This window comes from Porites lutea, chromosome 2 (genome assembly GCF_958299795.1).
Source record: "Porites lutea chromosome 2, jaPorLute2.1, whole genome shotgun sequence".
Classification (NCBI taxonomy): domain Eukaryota; kingdom Metazoa; phylum Cnidaria; class Anthozoa; order Scleractinia; family Poritidae; genus Porites; species Porites lutea.
The window spans coordinates 31,458,020-31,470,187 of NC_133202.1; the positions used below are offsets into that span (position 1 = coordinate 31,458,020).

The 12,168-nt window shown below is 38.2% G+C and overlaps 1 long non-coding RNA gene across 1 annotated transcript; it reads left to right on the forward strand.

The window, feature by feature from the left end:
- On the forward strand, positions 1–4,817 carry LOC140926843 (uncharacterized). Its single transcript, XR_012164492.1, has 3 exons — positions 1–165; positions 3,920–4,104; positions 4,654–4,817. It is a non-coding gene; the product is annotated as an uncharacterized lncRNA (long non-coding RNA).
- The last annotated feature ends 7,351 nt before the right edge of the window (positions 4,818–12,168 follow it).

The following is a 12,168-nucleotide window of genomic DNA, read 5'->3' on the forward strand; positions in this document are numbered from 1 at the left end:
CCCGAAACTTTTATCATAATAACTAACACGAATAAATAACGGTCGATTTGGAAGTCTTTACAAATAAACACGGAATCAGTCCAACAAAGATGGCGAAATTGATAGTTGTCGCTCTGATGATATGTTTTATGACAGAGGCATTAACTTCATCAGTAAAGGAACGACGTAAGTATTATAACTCCTAACACCTAAGGCATTGCTCACTACCGAGACTCCGGCTTTAAAATTACGACGCAAAATGATATACTCTAGAGTGCAAAATATATTACGAATTTTACTGACCACCGCCCAGACGCCCGCACTGTGTGATAACACTGCCAACTTGCCATTACTTTGCTCAGTCTAATATTATTTTTATGAAATTTACAACTTCAACTAAGAATTTACAAAAAGGCACTACTTAAAAAAAAAAAATGAGAAAGGCATTTAGTTTACTTCTTAGTTCTCCTCAGTTCTCGAAGACAACGCTTAAGCTGAGTGCCAAGTTTGTTAAACAAGACTACAATCTTCCAGAATTGACTTCACCTGAGTGCGCCAGTCCACTAGTGCATAATTAAGAAATTCGACTTCAAAGAGAGAAAAAAAAAACCTATGAATTTGCTTGCTATCATTTAGGTATAATGTTTCAAATATCACTTTTTCAACAGAAAATTTAGTATTGATTATTCCTTCGTTTCAACTCTTTGATTAACCTTCCTATTATCAAGTCGCTTCAGCTTTTATGTTAATTTCTGCTTCAAACTTTCCTTCTTCTTTTTTTTTTCATTGCTTTTTTTCACTATGCAATTTCTTTTTCTTTTGGCCTACATTGATTGTACCAGTTTTAATGCTTATGAACATAATAGCAATAAATTATCCTGAGAAGCAAGAATTTTTCAACATCACCGCACTTGCATGTGAGTTAAATTTGCATTTCCCTTGAAAGAAAATGACTTTATCAACGGAAATTTTTTGGCCTCCTGGGAGCTTTCGACGCTGGTATCACAAAACTTCACAAAAATGAATCAGCGTGAACTGCACGTAGTGTTTCTTCGTGGCTTCAACAATTTCCTTCATTCTGTTCTAAGATTGGAAAAGCACTATAATTATCAAAAGTAAAATGACGAGACATAATTACAAATATAATGCTTATTTTGTTTTATTTTTATTTTATTTTTTTTCATTTTTACTACGTTTTTGTGAATTAAGGATCAATCAAACTGTGCGGACCAGTCAAATTTATTTCACAGTAATTTGCTCTAGTTACTTCTTCTTCTTCTTCTTATCATCATCATCGTCACTATTGACATTTGTTATTAACCTTTCGGCTTAAAACTGCCTCAAAATTTTCATAGATATTTTTCATTTCCTTTTATTTAACATCTCAGTTTATTGTTCACCAATGATGAAGCTCCGCCTATTAACGCACTATATGTAATTGATAAAGGCAAGTTTCAATTTTCTTCGCCCTGAAAAAATTGCTAAATATCAAATTTCAATACCTGAAGAGAAATCATGATAATGCTCAGAATGCAAAATTATCATTTGTAGAAAACTTTCCCTTGCATATATGTTTTCTCTCTTGATTGAGTCAAGGCTACAATTCAATCCGTTTTTCTAAACGCCCGAAAATTGACTTAGTTAAGTGTTAAAAATTGGTAGAAGTTGAGGGAAGTCGATAAACGAGTACACGAGAAGCAACCATGATCGCCAAGAATGACTTCGATCGTCACTTTTTTTTCTCAGAGCAACGCACGCCGAACGAAAAAGAAAAATATACTTGTCAAATTAAATAAAAATTAATCGAGCAAATACAAAATAACTGTAAATACAAATTAAAAAATCGAACTACTAACTTTTGCAACAAAAAACTAGCTATTTCAGTTTAACGAAAATCTTTACGAGCGGATCGACGGCGTCGCAATGGTATCGCCACTGGGCCCCCTCGTGGCATTTGCGTTTACGTGTTCAAATGAAGAGAAATTTATTCTATAAGAGGTACTTGGATGACACTACGTTGGCTTTAGTACGTGATCAGTCCGACCTCAGTGCCTTTCTGACAACACTAAATAATTTGCATCCAGCAATTCGGTTCCCTACGACGTTAACGACCGACTACTAATCATTGGCATGGAGATCATAAAAAAAATGATCAGCATCTGGAAACCTGCGTCTTCCGGAAAAAAAAAGCGAACAAAGGGCTTCTCTTGCACTAACAGAGTCTCGTGGACAGTAGATACGAGAGATCGCTATTAAAAAGAATGCTAGATCTTGCGAAACGCCTGTCCTCTACGCAAGATTTTTTTCTTGCAAGAATGCAAGAACTTGAAAGGCATATTCTTGAAACTAAAATATCCCAAGAAAGCTTCTCGTGTCAGCCATAACAGTCTTCAGCGGCCCCATGATGATACAGGACACACACCCTCTGAAAGCCCCTTACGGCAGTCAAGCAGCACCTCACTGAAAGGCTCACACAATTGGCTGAAAGAACAATAGAAACGGTGACGTAACAATGCCCCATCCCTGAAAACAAAGGGCAATATTGTTTTAGTTGGCCACTGAAATTAGAGGTTCGTGTGAGGTACTGGTCCCGTGAAAACTGGCCGCAATTCACAATCGATTTTCCTCTCAAGGACTCTCAGTTTTGTGAAAACTGTCTACGGATCTGCTCAGCAGATTTTTGATCCTTGAAAGTCTTGAAAGGTAAGATGATCCGTAAGGCAGTAGTCCAGTACCTCACATGAACCTCTAATTTCAGTGGTCGACTAAAACAATATTGCCTTTTGTTTTCAGGGATGGGCATTGTTACGTGGGGTGCTGCTTGACTGGTTTTCGCTAGCAAAATTTGCCCATTTTCACTCTTAAATTTACATGCACTTTTCACACTTTCTTTATCTATAAATATTACCACGGATCAGGTTAATTTCTTATGTTTTGATAATGATGACATGAACCCATCGAAACTTTTAAGTCTCTTTTATGTTGTTAATTTTTGTATCAAAATATACAAATTAGTGGCAAAAAGGAGGAGAGACTGGTGCGGAGGAAGGAAAAAGTTGTCTTAACAGTTGCTTTTCTAGGACCTTTAGCTCTTCCACTCTCGTTCCGTGAGGCTTCCACGCTCGCTCCTCATACGTGTTCTCGATCTACTGCGACGCAACCGAAAAAAAGAAAAAAAGAATTCGGGCTGAGACGCCTAGAGAAGAACTCGCACGTGATCAGGTCGGCCATCCTCTATCCGTCGAAACCGGGATAAATCTAAGCCCCTGTCGCGCGAAGCAAATGACGTTCTCCCCATCGAAGAGTAAAAACTATTTACATTGAGTTTCATTTTGGTGTTGTGAGGTTTTAAATAACAGTTTATATCTGGCCCCACGGGAAAAAGCTTCCATTTGGGGAACGTTCACGCTTGGTGCCCGGGCACAATGCCCAAGCACGGTACTAGCAGGGCGGAATGGAGAGAAAATGCACCCAGTTACATATCGAGTACTCAATGTGTGAACACAAGACTTAATTCAGTCCCAGTACCCATGCACAAGTGCTCGGGCACCAAGTGCACGTGAACACTGAGCCCCTTAGGGACTCTTGGAAACAGAAATCACTGATTCCATCACGGCTGTTAGCCATTAGAGCAGTTTTCATTTGAGTGTCGAAAAGTAATTGGTTTTGCACTTTCTACACGATGCGATTGGCTTAAAAGATTCGCGTCACCTTTTCATCCAATCAGAAGTAAAACCAAAGCCAATTGTGACGCGCTCGCATACATTTTCCCGCGTTTTGCGTCAGCCACATGTAATTACTTCGAGTTTTGATTGGTTCAATGTATTGTCTGTGTCCTATGTGATTGGCCAGAGTAATTACTTTGGTTTTGGTTTTACGACACTCAAAAGAAAACCACTCTAAGAGCTTTAGTAATGTTCTCCTTACCTTTATCCGATAGAGAGGGAGCGCAAGTGTGTCAATGAGGAGGACGATGAAACTTGCGAAGTGTTCGCAGAATATTGCGAAGATGTGAACAAGGAGTTGAGTGAAGATGACCATCGATATTTTGTGCATGAATCATGTCCTAAGACGTGTTTGATGTGCTAATTGCTAACCATGGTAAACCACTCGCAAATCACTAAGGTATCTGTCTTCTCCTGTTTTAATGTTTGTTGAGTACCGACTATGATGAGATTATTGATTCCAGCTGAGCTGAGACTTCCCGGTAAAGGCTCTGACCATAGAATTGTGTTTTACGTCTCCTAATATTCACTTCAATCCTGAGAAATCTTTTCCATAGATATTCTTTGCCTGTACTAAAATTGCCCAGGCTGTGTCACAGTTAAGACATAAAAGCTTCAATAAGCAAATATCCTGAGATACGATAAGGTAATTAAAGGGAGTCGAGTAAACTCTAAACTCTAATTTTTACTCCAATCAGCTCACACTGTCAATATTAAAGTAATAGTCTAAGAAATCTATCCACTTACTGCCTATGGAAAACAAGACGTGAATCAGCTCTTCCCTGATTTTGTTGTTGTTGTTTTCTTTTTCTTTTTCTTTTTCTTACGCGCCTTGTTCGACGGGTTAAGAGAAAAGAGGGGCTGTTCGTAGTGCATATACAAAAAACGAAAATCTCAGTCAGTTTAAGTATGCAATCAACATAAATTGAATATGCGTTTGTCTTAACAGATTTCAGAAGGGATGAAGACGGATGAGGGAGTCAACAATGCATTATTACGTTATTTCTAATTAATTAAATTGACTGATGCTTTTGCTACCGCGAATCAAATAGATTGTGAAGAAAACTGAATGTAAACATGTGAATTGAGCTATTAAAGTTTCATAAAATCTGGCAGTTGCTTTTATTGTTGTAATGCAGACGCTTATTAGTGTATAGTACAATGTTAAAGATTTGGCTCAAAGTGTTTGTGGTCATTACTTTCCTTTTCTAAGCCATAAATTGCTGGGCAAGTTTTTACTTCCCAGGTAAAGCCGCGACTTTTGGGCAATTATATGTCTTGATAATTTCTTTTCATGGGTTTTCTTACTAAGACATCAAGAATGAATAGATTGTATTTTGTACGGTAAATTTCCGTTTTATGTTTTCTGTTATTTTTTATGTGGTCACGATACTGAGACCAAGCAGTATGAGATTTAATTTGGTTGTTAGTGACCTACCTGCACACTATATTTCTAGATGGCGGAAGCAGACGTTCGATAATTGGCCGAGGAAGTAACGAACTATTTCGGACATTTTACAGGCAGTTAAATTAATTTATTTGGAAACTTTTCATCAAATTTGGAGAGGCTTTCTGCCTCATCTTTGCTTATGTTTTTTCTTTTCTTTATAAATAATTAAAACGTTAAAAATGATGATAACGATGCTAAATTGTTTCTGAAGTTTTTAAATAAAAGTTGAAGAGTCGCAATGTCCAGATGAGTTGAGCATCCATATAGTCGTCTACGGATATGACGACCCGCAAATAAAGGTTCAATAGATGAATTGAGCATCCATTTAGGTTCCACTTCGGACGTAGTTACATGGAGAAAATGATAATGGCCAAAAACTTCATTCAAGAAACAGCTATTCGTTAACCTACGGATCCCTTGCATCTATTTTGTTTGCACTGCAGCGATGCTTTGTCCGTTGCTAAAAAAAACCTTTCACCTCTCTTTCCTGCTTTCCGCCCCCAACCCCCCACCCCCCCCCCCCCGCCCCCAAAATAATAATAAAATAAAATAAATTGTATGGTCGAATATAAGGGGGATTGCCTCTTCCCCCAGCCCGGGTAGCTCCGGTGGCTCCCTTACAAGAGCCGCTGAACTTTTAAAAAATATATAGTGCCTTCCATTCCTCACTTCGACTTCAACGGTTTATAGAAGTAGACTCCTTGTTTAAGGGTGAAGAACAAAAACGTCAGCACAAGTTTCACCAGAATTATCCTTTTGTGAATAATCGAAAAGATCTTCAACAAACCAAATTTTGAGAACTTTTGTGACAGGGTCATGTGCTGGGCTGACAGATGCTAGCCTGAACACGATCTCGGGTGAGGTGCTTCGATAACCTTCCAAAGTGTAAGCGTTAGGATAGAAAAGATGGTAGTTTTCAGGCAGAAGAACCTTATTTCGTTCGTTCGTGACGATGGTTCGTATTTTTCGAGAAGGACTTCCCCAATTTGCTCCCCCGTTATTTCGCCCGTTGGAAACGGCGCCCAAGATATGAGTTAGTTTTAATGCAGCAATACCACCTGAAGTGTGGAGATCAAATTTTCCATAGGAATTGTTCTTTGCGCCAAAGCAGACAGGACCATCCTTGTTGACCTTTGACCAACCTGAACCTATAAAAGCGCCATTTATAAAACAAACAAAAAATGTTATGTTAACAGCCTTATGATGTCTTAAGAAAGCATAAATGTTGGATGAAACCCACCAACCCAACAAAGCCTTAATTTGATTTAATTTAAAGTGGGGGTGGGTGGGGGGAGTTTCGGGGCTGGCAACACGCTTCATTTTTAACCGGAATAGAGCTAACGCAAATGAGCAGTGCTTATCAAATATGTTTAGTGTTTATTGGTGTTTTAAGCGTCAAAACGTCGCAATAAATCAAAATTAGTTTCAGTGCATTTGGGAGGGCTTATAATCGGATGAATTAATTGGGTTTCAATTCAAAAACAAAACAACGATACTTTCTGGCGAAATTACGTCACGAGGCAAAATTTGCATAAATGACGCCAAATTGACGCAAACGATCAATTTGCAGTATGTATGGAATTTCTGTAGTCGTTTCTTTTGACGCGCGTATTTTCGATCAAAAAAAAAAATGAAAACATGTTTATATCTTCCGTCAATTTTAAACACTTTGAATTCCGTAAAATAACTTTAATACCGGACTCGGGGTAAAACCTACCTTCTTCACAGTTCGCTCCCCGACAGCCAGGAGAATATTCACATGTGGAGCCGCTATCCTTTTTATCGTCCGGATGGCATGTTCTACCATACTGACATGGCTGGGCGAGACGTGGCGAGACCTATAGGTAAAAGGTGAATTTACTAGGATATAATTCATGCAGCAAGAGTAAACGTATAAACCAAAGGTGCCGGATCCTGCAGTGATGAACAACGACTTAGAGAATTCGTTACCTTTCAATTTATCTCAGCCAGTTTCCCTGGTGCAACAGAAAAAGAGCATATCCTCTCTTAACCCTATTCAGACTGGAAGGGGGCTTTTCGAACCCCCCCTCCGGCAAAATCGTGATAACTCCTACACCGAAAGAGCTATGACGTTCAAATTTTCTGACTTTTCCTAAATTTTATCTAGAAACATTTTGGTATAATTACCATGTCCATGTGATTAATCATGTTGCCATGGCAACCAGTTTCTGACACATAGGTTTTGGAAAATTTAAAAAAATGGTGATTTTTTTGTTTTAAGATTACGTTTTTACACTTATAGTGCTTTTTGTTGTTAAAATGGTCTTTGCTTGGGACTAGTTTTTGAATTACATCAAAATGTTTCAACATCGAATATTTAGGCGGGAGGGGTGGGGTAAAATTTGTCACTTTTTTGCTTTGACAAATATGCTGCTCTATTTTCCAAATAACACTTCCAAAGTCATTTGTTTGGGTAATAAACATTAGTTTGATACTTCTTTTATACATTCTGTGCTTTTTCCCCTTTGAAAGTTGCTTTAAATTATAATTTTAACAAAAAAATGGAAATCCAAGATGGCGGATCCAAGATGGCGGACAACCATTTCAAATTTAAAATTTTATTGCTTCCTATTCCTTTTTCTCGCTGTACAAGTGTTTCCTTGTTACTAGTTCATAAGAAAGGATAACAGAGATGACTTTACCAATATTATTGATATTTTACGTATCTAAGTGGAAAAATAATAAGAAACATTAAAAATCGGAATATGACGTCACTGTGACGTCATCATTGGGCGTGGCAAGTCAAAACTGGGTGTGGGGCTTCTTTGTACGGAGATGATCATTGTATGTAAATTTCATGACCCTAGCATTATTGGTTCCAGAGATACAGAGGGGGGTCCGAGGAGCCCCCCCCCCCCAGTCACAGATTGACCAAAAAAGCCCAGTCTGAATAGGGTTAACTAAACAGTCAGCCTTTAACTTCAAAACGAGGAACATACTATAACAAACCAATTCATGGCAAAGAAATCAAGTAATTATTAAACAAATTAGCGGCATCCGTGGGAAAAGATATTTACTTACTTTCACAGTGTAATGATTGAATCGTACGCTTGCCACAAGAAGTTCGCTCTTCCTTTCCTTGGTAGAAGCTAGCAACTGACAGAGCTGAAGCTCGCCATCACCTTTCAAGGGGCTTTCAATATTGACTGACAGACACTCAGGGGTGTCCAGACATTGGAACTGGCATTCTTCGCCATCTTTAGTGTATTTGGAGAGAAGGCATGAGACGTTGAGCATGCTTCCACAATAAGCAACAAAATTCGAGTAGAGGATTTGGCTACCACCTGCATCTGTAATGATACCAGCGCTTGAGCCTTTTTGTTCACTGATAGCGGCAGGCAAAATTTGTAGGATCATAATGAAATTCAATAACGTCAAGATTAAACAGACCATTTCGATATATATCTAACTTTCTTAATATCATGCAACTATAATAAAACTAAGTTGTCGACGCGTTGCATTCAAATCATTGTTGGCAAGTATTTATGCCGTTTGTTTCCACGCGTATTTGTTGAACCTAAAAATCTGTAATGAAGCTTGTTATTTTAGGGTTTTGTGTATGTTCTTAACACCTTCACTGACTGCAATATAGTTAAATACAATTTAAACCACAATCTCACTAATTGAAAAGATCAGTTTAAATTAGTAGTAAAGTGATAAGGGATCTAGCTCATCAACAACTGACTCAAAAAAACAATATGCCACAATTTTCTGATTTCAAAACAACAAAATTTAGGATAAAAAAAGGGATAACAAAACGTTTCCAATGCAGCTAGTTCCTAATGTACTTATCCTGTTAGATCCTTTTTAGTCAGCGCAAACAGGTTTTCATAACTTTAAAACGACGCAGTAAAATCACAACAAATTTCATGCTTAGTTTACCGAACATTTCTCTGCTCTAATGAATTGCCCCTGATGGTTGAAGTTTCCCTGACAACCACATTGCCCGTTAGCATTTGTTTTAACCTTTGTTCCCCAAGCTTATTTTGTTTTCTTTTTCTTTTTTTTCTTTTCTTTTCTTTCTTTTTTGTTCAATAACTCTAACATCATTGCCAACATCTATAGCTGCAGACTTAGAGGGTTACCATTATACTTTTGTTTGGATTAAACATAAGACGTTGTTTGACGTCATAAGTCATTGCACAGTCATCTACGATCCCCACATGTACAAAGATCAGGTAAACCTAGAAAAGACTAATGTCTGCCGGGGTAAACCGTATTTAGAGAGTATAAATTTGAAGCCTTAAAATGTGTGCTTAAAACTTAAACGACCAAAGCGTGGTTTTCAAATCATGAACGTCACGACGGAGGTACGGTCTTTAAACTCAAATCTGTCAGTTTCTTAACCAGATGCATAAGTATTTCTTGCTCAAGGTACATGAGGAGCCGCGTAAAGTCCCTTTTCTAATTATCTTGAGTGACGGTTGCTAAGCTCAATTTCCTGTTAGAATTTTACCTCCGATCTCGTGCATGTTAGCAGGGGTCAGATTAGCTGTCATCGGTAGTGATCTTCACAGAGGCGATGAAACAATTCTAAATTTCGCAACCGTCTGTTAATATGGTTAAAACAATACTAGGCGGGGTAAATACATGTAAATAAAGTCGAGCGCGGTCTTTTCAATTATTCTCCGGATCGGATCAGCTCGATCAAGCCATCATTGTATGGAGTATATGTGGGTTACTTTTTGTCGTTTCCTGGTCGAGAATTTCTGTGTTGATTCGCGATCAAAATCGCTTCCCTTAGAAGCGATTGGTATTTGGAAGAACAACATAAACAGATCGGACAGGTTAGGAGAATTCAAGCTTCTCTTCTGAAAACCGGAGATGGCCAGCCTTCCTTCTTCACATTCGTTCAAATGCGGGGCCAATTCAGCCTTAGATCAGTAGGTTTACCTTGCGACACATTAATTCTGGTTTGTATTATGACTTGATTAATCGTAAGACTCCTTGAAGGTAAGCACAGTGTTCGATTTTTTTCCTTTAATTTATTTATTTCGGCTTCGAACATATCCGCGCCAAAACCTCCTAAATGCCCGCCAAATTTAATGTGGCGCTCTCGATCGTACAGTTCGTGTTTAGGAAGAAACAGGCCCAGCACAACTTCCACTGGAGACAATTTTGTGTACAAAAAGTACCCTAATAAAGAAGTCGAAAAGCTCTATTAATTTCGTGTGACATTTTCTTGATAAACAAAGGAATGTGTTGAAAATTATAGACGTCCGTGTTTTATAATACACATACACACGTAGTGGCCAAATTGCTATATCTCTGATCTTTTTTCAACTGTTTTGCTTGTTGCCGATGTTTAAATGCTTCATCATGATCCAGTGCGATTTATAGTTGTCACTTCATGCTCAGATCTTTGTTTCAATTAATGAGAAAATTATCGTACAGTAAAAACACTCTTTGCACAACAATAAGGCCTGAGTAATTATCGCGTGATATTGCGTTGTTGCATCCGTTCTCGAGACAGCCGGACGGAGCTCTGCCTATGAAAATAATCGTTTTCCTAGTATCGAATAGGCGAATATGACTCCCACTGGTAGCAAATTGTGCTACAAAGCCATTAATAAGGGCTATTCCAAGTATAAACCTCTTAAAAGCTTTTTATTTTGATCAAAAATGAAATGAAACACGTTAAAAATACCAGGACGCTCGTGTTACCTATACCCCTACCGACCTACCTAAGGTACTTCACGGAGAGGGGGTACGTTGAGTGTTAAATTTGCTCGTTATTTGTAAAGCCCTAAATCTAAGTAGCTTTCTTTTTCTTTTAAAATTTTTTACGGAGGAATCGAAATGAGGTTTGGTTGATTGGTTGTGTCCATCGCGGTTCACCCCTATTTGTTTTTTTTAATACAAACGGTCTCTATTATTTTTCACGAGCAGAGAGCTTTGATATAATTCATCGAAAACAAATTCATGAACATGGTTCAGGGTATTCTGTACGTGCTTTTATGTTGGGTGTGTCGCCTGATTAAAAGCGAGCGATCGGGTGAGTCGCCTTCGCTTAGTGCAAGAAGACTTTGTAAAACGTGTATTTAAATGAATCTTTCTGTAAAAAAACGAGGCCTTAGGAAAGTTTATAAGGTATAAAATAGTCTTGGAAAACGGTTTGCCAAATATATTTTTCTTTTGTTTGGGACTTGCTAAGATTGTATTGAGTCAACTAGACGCTTAGAATTCGTAATTGAACTTATTCTTTGGGTGATCCAAAACAAAGCTAAACACCGACTAAAGTTCCGTCTGCACGTGCTCTTCTGGGTGAGTCGCCTGAAAAAGCAAGCGATCGGGTGTGTCGCCTTCGCTTAGTGCAAGGGAACTTGGTTGGTTATGGCTCGTGAAAAATAATAGAGATCGTTCGTGCAATGGTATTTTATTAAAAAAACAAATAGGGGGGAACCGCGATGGACGCAACCATTCAACCAAAATTCGTTTCGATTCCCCCGTAAATTTTTTTGAAAGAAAAAGAAAGCTACTTAGATTTAGAAATATAAATTTCGGGGGAGCAGAATTAAAAGTAGGGACTAATCCCTTTTTTGAGAAAAGGCCGGTGAAGTCTCCTATTTAAATTCTGCTCCCCAGAGAAAGCTACTGTGAAAACTATTTGAATTTATAGTTAATGTAAATTCTATAAAATTTAAATCGCTGCGCTTCGTTCATCTTCGGTAAAGAAATGCATATTGATTCTGAGGTCTCCCCTGTTTGTTGCAAAACTCTTCTACACCGCCACAAGTTTTCCAACTGATGCAATGTTTGGAGCGATTTTCATTCTATCAGGTTCTATTTTTTAGTTGTGTCCGTCTCATCAGCTTTTTAGTAGTGTCTGCTAAAACGAGCGATTGAAAGATATGTCGGATAAAGCTTCACAGGAGGCCACGAAAGGAGATTCGCATTTCTGCTCAAGTATGGTTTCAAGCTGTCAACGATCTATGCTTGGCTGAATTTAAACAATGGCCTTCTGGTCAGATGGGGGACAAATTTTCCCCCATA